The sequence below is a fragment of the Ursus arctos genome, unplaced genomic scaffold, assembly GCF_023065955.2.
Source record: "Ursus arctos isolate Adak ecotype North America unplaced genomic scaffold, UrsArc2.0 scaffold_2, whole genome shotgun sequence".
NCBI classification, from domain to species: domain Eukaryota; kingdom Metazoa; phylum Chordata; class Mammalia; order Carnivora; family Ursidae; genus Ursus; species Ursus arctos.
This window is the reverse complement of record NW_026622874.1, coordinates 30193602-30209023: the sequence shown is the minus strand read 5'-3', so window position 1 is coordinate 30209023 and position 15422 is coordinate 30193602. Positions and strand designations below refer to the sequence as shown.

The 15422-nt window shown below is 36.2% G+C and overlaps 1 pseudogene; it reads right to left on the bottom strand.

Moving 5' to 3' along the window:
• Positions 1 to 2562: 2562 nt before the first annotated feature.
• The window catches only part of LOC130544208 (dnaJ homolog subfamily C member 2-like), a 57078-nt pseudogene continuing 44218 nt past the window's right edge, over positions 2563 to 15422 (bottom strand).

The following is a 15422-nucleotide window of genomic DNA, read 5'->3' as shown; positions in this document are numbered from 1 at the left end:
AGTCCTTCAATCAAGTCAAGATACATGTGCTGCCATCTGCTCTTCACAGTGACACAGCAATAAAATGCATAAATAAATGACTCACAGACCATAAGAGATTTGCCTAAATGAGTCCCATAAACAGATGCAAACAAGAACTGAACTATTGATTGATAACAATAATTAAAGCTTAAAATTTTGCACACGATCCTTAAAAAATTATGTAAGCCCTCCTCTGTCAGTGTTAATATGCTCATCATCACAGACTTTGGGGGGCCTGAGCACTGCATGGTTACTGAAAATAGAAAACATCAAAAATGTAAGAGTATTTCAGTTTCAAATGTATTGAAGGTACTGCATTAACTTCAAAATGGAACGAGATGAACAGAGGAGCTCTGTGGGACACAGAGGAGGTGGGTTTGGTCAGTAGTCCCAGACAGTTTGATTAGTTCTACAAGGAGGTAAAGAAGCAAACATCCTGAAGGCAGAGTCACATGAAGGAAAACAATGAACCATTTGCCAGAAAACATGAGATATGTTCTAGATATTCTGGCGAAGGACTCCCAGCTCAGCCAGTGGGGTTCTAGGGTCAGGATGAAAAGCTGGGGTCAGGCCATGGTGGGTACTGACACTCTCCATTGAGGAGAGTCCAAAGGGACACAGGCTGGGTAGGGGTGCGAGGGGTTGGGGGGATCGTATAAGAAATTTCCATAGCAGGTAAATTTATCTCTCAACACCTGGTAGGGAGATGCACCATGGCATTACCATCCTTAACACTGAAAAATGCAAATTGCACTATTGATGAATGAATTAATAACAACAGCTAATACTTTCAGGTAGCACTTGTTTTGTGCCAGGCAGTAATCTAAGCACTGTACATACACTAACTCATTTAAAGTTCACCCACTGTGGGGCACCTGGGGGGCTCAGTCGGTGAAGCGTCTGCCTTCAGCCCAGGTCATGATCCCAGGGTCCTGGGATTGAGCCCTGCATTGGGCTCCTTGCTCAGCAGGGAGCCTGCTTCTCCCTCTGCCTGCTTCTCCCTCTGCCTGTGCTGCTCCCCCTGTTTGTGCTCTCTCTCTCTGACAAATAAATAAATAAAATCTTTAAAAAAATAAAGTTCACCTATTGAGCACCTATGAGGTAGGCCCTGTAATTATGCTTATTTTATATATGAGGAAATTGAGGCACAGAGAGATTAGGTGACATGTCAAGGTCTTACAGCTAGCAAATGGCAGAGCCAGGATGAATCAACCAATCAACTAATTAACAATCCAACCGTTTGTGATATTCTGTCTCAGCAGGCAGAAACACATTCCTTTTTCTACTCTAATAATGTAGAAATATACTCTATACAACAGTCTACTTCAGACCTCGGTTTTGAGTACTTGGTACTCACGTGGGATGTAGGCTTTTCCCCCTGCTATGTGGCATTTTGTGCTTATATATCACTTATAAGGCACAATGTTTCTTTCATTTTATCTGCCATTTCATTAAAACAGCCTGGGGTGTTTTATGTAAACTGTGCTCTTAAAGTGTCTTTAGGTTAGTTGGCCAAAACTGATTTGTTATTTTCTATTCATTTTCAGGATTATAATTAGTGATTTTAAGAATTATTTTTAATTGTTTATATTTAGCATAAATTTTTTGGTCTTGGAAAAATCTCAAACTTATAGAAAAGTTGCAAATAGAATTCAAAGACCTTTTCTTCCTGAATCATTTGAGAATAAGTTTCCAACCTGATGCCCCATCACCCTCTAAATGCTTTAATGTATATTTCCTACAGACAAGAACATCCTCCTATAGTCCACAGCCATCACGATCACAAAGTTAACACTGACACTACACTTTAATCCTCAGACCCCAATTGTCCATTAATGTGTTTTATAGATCCAGTTCACAATCACACGTTGCATCAAAATGTCCTTCAGGCTAGAACAGCTCTGTCTTTCCTTGACTTTCATGGCCTTGACACATTTGGAAATGATGGGCCAGTTATTTTATAGAATGCCTCTCAAGTTAGAGTTGTCTGATGATGTTTTCTCCTCCTTAAATTCAGGTTATACATCTTTGGTAGGAATATTGCAGAAACAATGTTGACATCCTCTCATTGCATTCTTAGGTGGTGCGGCTTTTGATTTGTTCCTTTATGGCGAATGTCAGCCTTAACCATATGATTTAGATCGTGTCTGCCAAGCTTCTCCACTGCAAGCCTCCTCTTCTCTTTATAATTAATAAATATTTTATGTAGAAGCACTTTAAAACAATGTAAATTTATTAATTTATACTAGCATGGACTCAAAACTTCCTATTATATTCAGCGGGTTACCATCTCTAAAATAACAGATTATATCTCTTTGAGGCTCAAATTGATCAGTGGGATCTCCTTCAAGCTGGCTTGTGTCCTTTTGTTGTTGTTGTATTACTTTCTATTTATTTATTTTTTATTGAGGTATAATTAACATGTATCAATATGTTAATTTCAGGTATACAACATAATGATTTGATATTATTATACGTAAGTCTAGTTAACATCCATCGCCATACATAGTTACCAAAAAAAAATTATGTGTGATGAGAACTTTTAAGATCTACTCTCTTAGCAACTTTCAAATATAGTATTATTAACTCTAGTCACCATGCTGGACATTACATCCCCATGACTTCTTTATTTTATAACTGGAAGTTGGTACCTTTTGTACCTTTTGACCTCCGTCACCTGCTTCACCTATCCTCACCCCTCACCTCTGACAACAACCAATCTCTTCTCTGTATCCGTGAGCTTGGTTTTTCATTTGTTTTTGGAGTTTCTTAGATTCCACATGTAAGTGAGATCGTAAGTGAGATCATGTGTATTTCTCTGTCTGACTTACTTCACTTAGCACAATACCCTCAAAGTCCATTCATGTTTTCACACATGGCAAGACTTCATTCTTTTCTGTTTAAGATTGATTTATTTATGTGAGAAAGACAGACAGAGACAGAGAGCAGTGGGGAGGGGCAGTGGGAGAGAAAGTCTTAAGAAGAATCTGGAATGAGCATGGAGCCTGAAGCAGGGCTCCATCTCGCCGCTGGAGATCGTGACCTAAGCCGAAACCAAGAGTCTGCCCCTTAACTGACTGAGCCACCTGGCGCCCCAAGACTTCATTTTTTATGGCTGAATAATAGTCCATTGTATATATACACCATGTTTTCTTTTCTTTTTTTTTGTACAGTATTTTCAGTTTTGCTTTAAAAATGCACACAAAATAAAAATTGTCATAAGCCGTTTCTTGGCTCTACTTGCATTCGGCACTCAAATGAGCAGCTTTCTTTGCTTTACCACCTCAACGAGTTCCTTGCATCATTTCATGCCGTCCTTCTTTGTCCTGCCAGGCACTGCTTCTGCTATGTGTTCCCATCTCTCAGGTGTATTTACGGGGTATGTTTTCAAAGCTTGTTCCAGAAGCTTCTGTTCTTCTGTTGTCAGAGAGATGAAATCTGTGTGTGGACCTTCCAATAGTTGTGAAGGTGTTGCATTGTCTGCTTCAGGCACCACTCCATGTTGTTGTTGTGTTGGTTTTTTTTTTTTTTTTCGAAATTTATCAAAAGTCTTTTTCTTTATGTCACCTTTTTTATGAGGGTCAAGTTTTTGAAGACTCTTTACTTTATCAATAACATCTTTGGCAGTTCTCTTGACTCCAGAAGAAGGATGTATGTTCATCCTTCGTACGATGTAGCAATAACTTCCCATGCTCAATTTGTTCCAGCAGGGAGGAGGTTCAATTAGTTTGTAATTGCAGATCGTCTTCTGACCAATTTTTACTGCCATTTCCACTTAGCCGGTTGCTTTGTCTGCGTTCTTAGACGCTGTTGCATGCGAGCTTCAGGTTTCTCTGTCTCTTTTTGAACTTGTTCATTTATTTCTTCTGCTTTTCCAGAGCAAGGCTTTCCTACTTCTTTAGTAGGTTGGTGTGTTTCATTCAAACACTGTAAGCTTGCTAGTTCAAGCCAATCACACATTCTTTCCACTTCTTCCATCATTTTAACCTGCTCTGCCTCATTGTCAGAAAAGTGATTCCAGGTCTTATGTGAGTTTCAAAGTTTTTGCCTTTCCTTTTTAATGGCTTTTTTCTGGATATCTTTTTCCTACTTAGACAATAATGCTTGTTGTCTAATTTCCTCCTCTTCTTTCTCTTTGGCTAACCAAACAGCTTCTAGCTCAGCTTGTCTTGTTTTTCTTTAGTTTTTCTCTCCTTCTGTTTTGCTTCTGCTTTGGCTTTCTTTTCTCTTTCTTTGGTGGCTTTTTCTTCTTCCTTAATTTTTTTTATCCTTGGATCACAGCATTATCAACTAATGTTCTTATTCTGTCCATTTCTTTTATTTTTCTTTGTGCCGTTGTTGCTCTGTTCTGCTTTTCAATCCATCTCCTCTCTTCATGACATTCTGTTTTTTCTTTTCGTCTTCATTTAAATAAGAAAATTCTCTCCAAGAATCAAAATTATACCAGAAAGAATGAAAGGCCTCTATATCTTCTAATGATGAATTCATAACACCAAGTTTAGGGACTTTTTTTCTTTTTATTTGACCATCTGGAATTCCTTTCAAACACTGGGGAAAACACATCAAAGAAAGTGTGCTTTGCTTCACTTTTGGGAGGAACCATGTTATCGAAAGTAGGATCTATGCTGTGGAATGCTTATCTTTTCACTGGTTCAGACAGCATTTCATAAGCCTTAGTTATGCAAGTGAAGTAGTCCTTATCTCTTTCTTTACTGGTTCACCAGCTGCTTTCCATTTGTCTGGGTGATGTTTTAAAACCATTGCCTTATCTTCTAGCCTTTGCGATCAAGTGTTTTCAACAAGGGAAACTCTTCTAACTGTAACTCTTCATCTTCTGACTCTTCTGATAACTCCTTTTATCCTCCAGTTCCTGAAAAGAGGCAGAAGCATTTTGTTTCTCCTCTTAACAAAAGCATCAAACCACGTTCCAGAGGTTGAGGCTGACAGGGTGTGGAGGCAGAGGTCAGAGAGTGGGTGACAGCGGTGTCGTGGCTGTCTGCAGCGCTAGGCAGGAGCAGCATGAGGGCAGCAGGCTACACCACATTTTCTTTATCCATTCATCCATAGATGGACACTTTGGGGTGAATATATCTTTTCGAGTTAGGGTTTTCATTTTCTTCAGATAAATACGCAGAAATGGAATTGCTGGATCCTATGGTAGCTCAATTTTTATTTATTTTTTTTTTTGCAGAAACTTCGTTTTCCATAGTGGCTGCACCGACTTACATTCCCACCAACAGTGTACAAGAGTTACATATTCTACATATCCTCACAACACTTGTTATTTCCTGTTTCTTTCCTAATAGCCACTCTAACAGTTGTGAGGTGGTATCTCATTGTGGTTTTGATTTGCATGTCCCTGATGATGAGTGATGTTGAACAACAGGTGCAGGTACATTATATATTGGCCATCTGTATGTCCTCTTTGGAAAAATGCATATTCAGATCTTCTGCCCATTTTTTAATCAGATTGTTTTCTGCTATTGAGTTGCATGAGTTCTTTACATATTTTGGTTATTAGCTGATTATCAGATACATAATTTGCAAATATTCTCTCCCATTCAGTAGGATGCCTTTTCATTTTGTTGATGGTTTCCTTTGCTGTGCCTGTATCCCTTTGACATGGTCCTTCATTCCTAGAACACTTACTCTCTGGCTCAATAGGATGTCCCTGAAGTTTTAACTGAGCCCTGGAATCAGTCATCACTAGAAAGCTCTGATACTTTTTAGTAGAAAATGACATTTAGAAACCTGGATGAAATGTGTGCTCATTGCTACTGGGGTGGAAAGGGGATGCTACTGCAAGGCCATCATACATACACATCGCACATCTATATCTATTTCTTTATTTTATCAATTTAAGTTATTATATTCATTGAAATCATGAGTTCACACAGATACAATCAATTCCAACCTAACACCACAGTGTTCATTCTAGTTTTCTCCCTTTCCATTAGATAGTGAAAATCCTGACTCCCACTTTTCTTGATATCTTTATCTTTTTGATTAGCACCCCCCCATTTGTAATCCATTTCCCATTATTGCCACCATCTTTTCCCTATAGAGACAATGTCTTTATTCTGCTCAGGCTCTGAAACCTCATGGCCAGGCTTCCCTATACACATGAGTGCTCTTTTCACCCAGCTTGGGCTCCAACACTGCTCTAGGGTGCCCCACCATGTGAATGCCCTCCTTACCCAGCTCTGGCTCCCCCACACACCATCCACCTCATAATGCCAACCTTAGTCTGACTTTAATATCTGAGCTTTTCAGAAAGGAGAAAGGAAGCCAATTGATACATTACCAAATGCTATTTTAAACCATGGGAATTGTTCCAGAAAATAAGAAATCACCAGAAACCTTCATCTGAAACTGCTAGAAAAAGATTTTCAGCAAATTAAAGCATTATTTTTTAATGAATTCTTACCATGAAGAAAATATTTATTTCCCATGAAGATCTTATATCAAGCAATAAGCAAAAACGTATTCATCATATGCTACTTTGTGAAACTTCCCCTAACATATACATGATCCAGTGCAAGAATACAAATGTAGACTCACATACCAACAGAAGAAATACTGGAAAGTTCTAACTCATATTAATAAGCTTTCAAATAAAATATGTTCTATCCTCTTACCTGGACAAATTATCTTTCATAACAAAAATTTTTTAATGTGTGAAACTATGTTTTTTATATGATCAAATGTCAGCTAAATATCAAAAACAATTGAATTTAATTACTACTGCACGTCTCGGGTGTTCTGTTGATGAGTCAGTGATAACTGATGAGTAACAAAACATTCATTAATTACATTTATTCCATGAAATTTACTTTTCTAGTTTCCATTCTAGCAAAATCACTAATTATGTGGTTATAATCAAGATTTTTCACATAGTTTGTTTCTACTCTGAGTCATTCCTAATTAGATGGCCTTTCTTGAACCAGAGAAGTTCCTATATAAGTTTTTGTTTGTTTGATTGTTACTAATTTCAATTTGGAGAAACTTTGCTGAAACAATAGCAACTAAAGTAAAATCTCTAAAGCATTACTTAGATTCAGAAACAAATCATGAACTTTTTGTATCATACTCAAACATTGTAATAAAGCTATATATGAAAATTATTATAATTGTTAAATATTATAAAATATTTTAATTTCAGCATCATTTAATAGTTTTTATCATCTCTTAAATCAATATATATATCCGAACTTTTATATAAAGAATCAGTTACTACACATGCTATATCTAGACCTGCATATATATCAATGTAAGAGTAATATGAATCATTTAATATTACACAGTGTTTGCCAGATGTCATGTTCAATTGTTGTAAGCAAGTAAGAAAATGGATGCTAGGCAGTATTGGAATATGATAATTCATTATGTGAAAATCTATTGTATTCATATTATCTCAGAGGAAGAAATTGGCAAGTTAATTAATTTGTTTTTTCTCTTACCTAAGTGCTTCTACTGCTCAAATCCTTCCCTCAGAAATTTTTGTTTCGAATGTTGGTAGTGCACAATCTATAATCGTCACCAATTAGACACAGTCGCTTTTTATTTTGAGGACATGGAGCAAGGGATGAAGAGGTGAATGCTGTTAGTCTCAAGAGGGGCTGTTTAGGATTACAGGTCACGCTGTGCCACAGCTGAGCTCATCTCACGAGTGACACGCAGTCCATACATCTATGTTTGTGTGTGTGATAAGTGGAGCCCTGTGAGGGATAGTAAAGGACCCTTCGCTGGAGTCTAAGGACAGTAATGCTATGCTGCCCACAGGGTGTTAAGTACTATATAAAATAACAGATGAAGTTATAAGACATGGCCTATTCCTTTGTAAGTTTGAAATCTAAATGGGGAGTGACCAGGGGAGGGGGAGGAATACTAGGATCCATAAAGTGAACAAACACAATAAGACTGATAGTTGCCCAAATGTCGAGAAATATGAAGCACTTTGTACATATTACCCACTGAATCCCCGTAAGTCCCAGACTAACCCAAGGGCAGGAAATGTCTCAATAGCCATGGAGCTACAAAACCAATGCACAATAAATGTTGAGAATGAGAGAAAGGAGCACATGGTCCCTGAATTGATGAACTCAAGCTTCTAATGACTTAAAAAATAAGTTCTTCTCACCCCTAATTTGTCCTTCACTTCTTTCTCTCTCCCACCTGCCCTCTTAATTCTTCTTTACCCCTTCAAAGGCATACCCTTAGAAGTTAAGCTTATGCACTTTGCTAGGTTTAAGACCCCCAAAGCATGTTTGATATTGTCCTTCCCATATGACCTTCTTGTAATTAACATTTACTGTGGGAGTGTTGTACATACTAGTATACACATTTAACAATTTCACTGACATTAGGGAATTATTTTTCCTATGCATCCTACATGATTTCATTTCTGTTGAAGGTTCTGACAAGGAAGTGAGGCATAGTAATCCTTAACTTTGTTAGAGATATTTTTACAACAAAGTAATGTGCTTGAGATGATTTTCCAGACTCATTAAAAATGGGAAGCCTTAGTCATGCCCCGTATCTAAGAGAAGAGAAATAGCTAATGTAGAATGAACCCAAATTGTTCTTCATCTGTTGTGGAACAGAGCTACATACACACGATCATTCACACAAACACTCGCAGGCATGCTCTAATTCACCCTCTTAAATGCCTGATACTCGATCCTATCTTGGTTAGCTATGCTTGCTTTAATTACGATCAAAAGCTGGGAGTTGAGAAATAATCCAGATATTTGTCAAGCACCCACAAAGTTCACGGTACCATATGAGGTCCTTGGAACATAGCGTACAGAAGAGACAGTCCTATTCTTCAAGAGCGTATAATCTAAGAAGAAAGGAAATAAGAACATACAATTATAGTAACTACAAAATGAATAGGTCAAAGACTGCATTTCCAAGTTAGAGAATGGGTTGAATAAATTCAAGTCTTACCAAAATGCTGGTTTGCACAAAAGCATACACAAAAGCAAAGAAAGAAGCCAACTGAGAGCATGATACATTTGACTTAACTTTTTAAAATTAAGGTAAAATTTACTTACAGTGAAATGTGTAGATATTAAGTATACAATTCAATGGGTTTTAACAAATGTACATACTCGTGTAACAAAATAGCAATTATGATAGAGTATTTCCATCACCCCAGATAGTTCACTAATGTCTGTAGGATCCCATATAGTGATAACACCTCTTTCATTGCTGATTTTAGTAATTTGTGTTTTTTCTCATTTTTTCTTGGTCAGTTTTATCATTTCTTTCAAAAAGCCAACTTTTAACTATTAATTATTCTGTTGTTTGTATATTTTCTGTTTTATTGATTTCTGCTCTTTTTTTTCCTTGTACTTCTTTTTACTTTAAATTGCTCCTCTTTTTCTAGCTTCTTAAGGTAGAAACTGAGGTCATTGATTTGAAAATTTGCCATTTTCTGACATAAACATTTTTTAAAAGTAAAACATTTCCCCATAATTTTTTGTGTATTTGTTATTGTCATTCAGTTTGAAATATTTTCTACTTCCCTCTATGATGTTTCTTGACACATGGCTTATAGAGAAACGAGCTGTTTAATTTCCAAATATCTGGAGTTTCTTTAGGTATTTTATTTGTAATTAATTTCTAATTTAATTTCATTATGTTCTGAGAATATAGTCTATAAGATTTCAACCTTTTGAAATTTATACAGAATTATTTTATGAGCTAGCATATGGTCTATCTTGGCAACCATTCCATATTCACTTTGAAAGAATTCATATTCTACAGTTGCTGTGTGAAATATTCTATAAATTTCAATTAAGTCAAGTTGATTAACCTATCTTCTATACCCTATTGATTTTTGTCTACTTGTTTTATCCACTTGTTACATTAATTACTGAGAGAGATATGTTAAAATTGTGCATTTGTCTCTTTCTCCCTTTTGTTCTGTCAGTTTTGCTTCACATATTTTGAAGTTCTATTATTAGGTTTATAGATACTTAAGAATTTTACATCTTCTTGATGAATCAATCTTTTCATCATTATAAAATGTTCCCCTTTATCTCTGGTGATGTTTTTTGAAGTCTATTTTGCATGATATTAATATAATAACAACTACTTTCTTATCCTTATTGCCTACATGATTGATCTTTTCTCCTTTTACTTTGAACTGTGTTTATTTTTAAAGTGCATTCTTCCATACACAGCTGCATCTCTCTCTCTCTCTTTTAATCCATTCTGATCATTGTATTCTTTTAATTGCAGTATTTAATCCATTTACAGTGAATGTAATTATTGATATCATTGGGACTGGGTTTATAATCTGCTTTTAGTTTTCTACATGTCCCATCTATTATTTCTTCTCTTCCTCCTTTATTTTTTCTTTTGGTTTAATCAAATATTTTTAATATTACATTTCAATTCTTCTACTTTTTTTGGCAACACATCTTTGCATTATTTTTAGTGGTTGCTCTAGGAGTTCCAACATGTACCTTTAACTTACTACAGCTTAATTAGGGTTAATATTGAACACATAAAATTAAAAGAGTATACTGTACAATTCCATTCCTCGTCCTCCATACTTTGTGCCTTTTTTGTGATATATTTCATTGTTACTTATGTTACAAATCCAACTATGAAATCCCACTATTTTTACTTTAAATAATATGCTTTTAAAAGAAATTAAGCAGGGGCGCCTGGGTGGCACAGTCGTTAAGCGTCTGCCTTTGGCTCAGGGCGTGATCCCAGCGTTCTGGGATCGAGCCCCACATCAGGCTCTTCTGCTGGGAGCCTGCTTCTTCCTCTCCCACTCCCCCTGCTTGTGTTCTCTCTCTCACTGGCTGTCTCTGTCAAATAAATAAATAAAATCTTTAAAAAAAAAAAAGAAATTAAGCACTCTAATATTTATAATTAGAATCACAGAAGGAAAGAAGAGAGTGAATGGAGCAGAAAATACATTTCTTTTTTTTTTCCCTCATTACAAATCTTTTTTTTTTAATTTTGTATTATGTTGTTAGGAACACTACATCAAAAACTAACATAACATAACAAAAAATTTAAAAAGAAAATACTTTTCTTGAAGAATAACTAAAAACTTCAAATTTCAAAATTTTCCAAATTTTGTGAAAAACATGTACTTAAGTATGCATTTATTCAAGAAGCTTAGTGAACCCCAAGTTTGACAAAGACAAGTACACACACACACACACACACACAAGCTGAAGAAAAAGAGATACATTATATACAGAGGAACAATGATAAGAATGACAGCTAAATTCTCATTAGAAACAATGGAGGCCAGAATACAATGAATACCTCTTAAAGAGCTGAACAGAAACAAGAAAAAGCTTTTAGCACAGAATTCTAAATGCAGCAAAAAATATCTTTCAAAAATCAGAGTGAAAGTCCAGTTTCCCATATTTACAGGGTGAAATATTCAAGCAAATCCATTCATAGATAACAATTATGAAATCTGGACAAAATGTTTTTTAAAAATAACGATTTAAAGGCATTCAAAAGAAACCACAAGAGAGTTTCCACTTGAAAATCCACAACTGAAACAGGTAAGAATTGTGTCTGTGATGTTTTTGTCTTAAAATATTCTCCCAAACTCCATATCTCCAGAAGCAGAAAACTAAATCCTTACTCATTTAGTGTGACAGGGGACAGAGTTCAAGACTGAAGGAGCAGCTAGAAATTTAGAAATGTAATCCTAAAAGGACAAAAGTATCAAAATCTGAGTATAAATCTGCCCATATCCCTGGCCAGCCACTAGCTTATGATCACATGGGACATACCAATGGAATAAACAGTTTTAGTCCAGTCAAGTTAACTGTTTATTAAAATAAAAAACCAACAATCCTTAAAAGAATATAAGAATATCCAGTGTTGGGTGCCTGGGTGGCTCAGTCAACTGAGCATCCAACTCTTGATTTTGGCTTAGGTCATGATCTCATGGGTCATGAGATGGAGCTCCATGTCAGGCTCTGCACTCAGCAGAGAGTCTGCTTGCGATTCTCTCCCTTTACCCTTCCCCCAGCCTGTGCTCACTCATTCTCTCTCTCAAAAATAAATAAATAAATCTTAAAAATAAAAAAAAGAATATCCAGTGTTGATACAATGCATTATCTATAATACTCAGTTTTCAATAAAATTACTAGCCATACAAAAAAACAGGAAAGGATGACACCCAAAGGGAGAAAGGAAGTCAACATTTAGTGATTCCAAGTGGGCCCAATGTTGTACATAGAAATCAAAGCAGCTATTATAAAGGATTAAAATATGTTCAAAGAACTAAAGGAAATAGTAGTCTCAATGCTCAAACAGATAAAGAATCTCAATAGACCCATGGAAAATATTTTTTAATAAAGAACAAATACAAATTCTAGACTGAAAAGTAGAATAATAGAAATGGAAAGTTCACTACACAGACTCAACTTCACATTTGATATGGTAGAAGGCAGAATCAGTGAACTTAAAAGAGATCAAATTATTCAATATGAAGAACAATGAGAAAAAAGATTTAAAAAACCTGTTGGACATTGTAAACAGAGTCCCAAAATAAGAGAAGAGAGTGCGGAACAGGAAAAATATCTGATGAGTGATGGCTGAAAATTTCCCAAACTTGGTAGAAAATATTAATTTGCATAGTCAATAAGCTCAACAAACCTCCAAAACAGGATAATGCAATGAAAACCACAGCTAGTTAGCATATCAGGGTCAAACTGCTAAAAATTACTAACACTGTATGCTAATTATACAATTTAATTAATTAATGTTTAAACTGCTGAAAACCAAAAATAAAGAAAAATCTCAAAAACATATATTTTTATCTGGTGTCCTTATTGTAGGTAGTAGGAGACCAATTACTCTGGTAATGGTTGGAAAGGAGAAGTCCTATGCATTCATTTTAAGTCTGGTTCTCCTAAGACCAGATGATTAACTTGTACTGGTTCTACTGTTATTTCTGTTATGCTCTACATGTCCCGTTACTTAATTTCAGGATTTCTCTGTGCATTCTACAACTACTACCCCCTTTTTTTTAGATTTATTTATTTATTTTAGAGAGGGAGAGAGCATGGAGACGTGCAGAGGGAGAGAATCTCAAGCAGACCCCATGCTGAGTGCAGGGCCCGAAGACTCAGGGCTCAATCTCATGACCCTGGGACCACCACATGAGCCAAAATCAAGAGTCAGACACTTAAGCCAGCGTCCCACTGCTACTCCCTTTGAACCTATCTCTATTAGTCAGCTCAGGTTGCAATAACATAATACCATTTATATGGTATATATTATATATAATAACTTAAACAACAGCCCATTATTTCTCACAGTTCTGGAAGCTAGGAAGTCTCAGATCAAGGTGCTAGCAGATTTAGTTCCCAGCAAGAGCTCTCTTCCTGGCTTGTAGATGTCCGTCTTCTTGCTGTGTCCTCATATGGTGGAGAGAAAAAGAACTCTAGTGTCTCTTCCTCTTTTTATAAAGACATAATTTCATCATGAGGGCCTGCTCTCATGACCTCATCTAAACCTAATTACCTCCCAAAGACCACACCTCCAAATACCACCACATTGGGTATTTCGGAGGGACACAAACATTCAAACCCTAACACTATCATTGGTCCTCTTAAAGCAATCAAAACAATTGTGCTGCTATTTTTGATGAAGTTTTGGTTAAGTCTTCAGCATTTAAAAAATAAACTCCTTGGACTTCTCTTAAAGCAAGCCACTAAATTTTATCTGTTTCTTTGTTTATTTCAGAAACAAGATGCATTTGAAGACTTGAATTTAGGAACAGTCGTGGGAGGAAGGCTGACATCTAACCCAAGATTTTAGACAGCAGTCAAACATTCCAGAATGGTTCTTTGACTGAATCTTTCTTTTCCTTCTTTTATCTCTTTCTGGGTCACTATCTTGGGAGTTGGAATAAGAATATGGTTTAACATATTGTTAACATGATCATGGAAGGAGAGGGAAAGTTTTCATCTAAAACATTCTGTGTGGGGCGCCTGGGTGGCTCAGTGGATTAAGCATCTGCCTTTTGCTCAGGTCATAATCCCAGAGCCCCGCATCAGGCTCCCTGCTCAGCTGGGAGACTGCTTCTCCCTCTCCCTCTGCCATTCTGCAACCCTCCCCCCCATTTATGCTCTCTGGCTCTCTCTACCTCTGTCAAATAAATAAATTTTTAAAAATTTTTTTTAAAAATGCTGCTTCTCTCTGCCCCACCCCAAATCCTCAGATGATAGACTGTATTAATGTATTTTAAGAATCATTGACACAGTACTTCCCAATCTTCTCTTCCTTTATTTAGAAGAAAAAAATTCATCTCTTATCAAGGGGCAAAATTAACATTAAAAATTTATTTAACTGGACTCCTTTTATTTTCAGGACTGATTTAACAGTGATAGCCTAGGCTGACACTGGAATGAAATTGAAACAATTACGTCTGAAAACAAATTTTACCCACTTAATGAGTTTGAGTACTATATTTTAGCTATACTTCAAGTAAATTTTAAGGTTTTTGAAAGCACGGTACCAGTTCAAATTGAAGGGAATGTGTAGCTGTCTTTTTTTTTTATTTTAAATAAAACTATTGAGTAAATCTGGACCACAAAAATATTCTCCAAAACAACCTAAAGTAAAGGAATAGCCGTTTGGTTAAGTTCTACCCCTTGAGAAGGGAAGGCAGTGTTTTTATCTTGAGCATTGTATGGGTTATCTTTAGGAGAACTGGAAGTTTTGTTTGGTTTTGGATTTGGTTCTTTACAGACATCACTACCTTTAATATAGTAGTGAATGGCATGCTGTGAGGGAAGAATAGTGGATGGAAAAATTGAGTGAGAGAAAGGGCCATGTTGGTATTCCTTAGGACTAGCCACAGTATGATGGCATTTCCCCAGACCAGAGTCAGCACATTTCAACAGAACCAAATTCTGAATTTGGTGACTTGTGTTTTCATTTATAATTCTAATCACATTTTTATTTGTTCTGCATTTTCTTCTTGGCAATCCTAATTATTGGCACAAGGGACAAATTGGTCAAATTTGATGGTTCCCCATCAAGTAGGGATGACTTGTACCTCACAGGACTTTGTGTTTACCTTTTACAGCCTGGAGTATAAGACTCCATCCAAAATCAAGCAAGTGAGAAGTTTAAGATGTAATGGTGAGAGATGGAATTTTCCAGCCCTTGAGATAGGCAAGAGAACAAGAAATATGTATTCTTGTACATTTAGTTTAGGTTTATTCATTTTTCTCAGCATATTTTACCTGCATGAAATATGAGGGGAAAATTACTTTACCTTGGATCTCTGTAAATTCCAAATTCCTCTGGCTGTAATGCAGAGAAATTTTGAGAACAGGTCCAGATTGTTAATTGCCTGTCAATTTGATTTTGCTCTCCACATTGAGACAAACTTG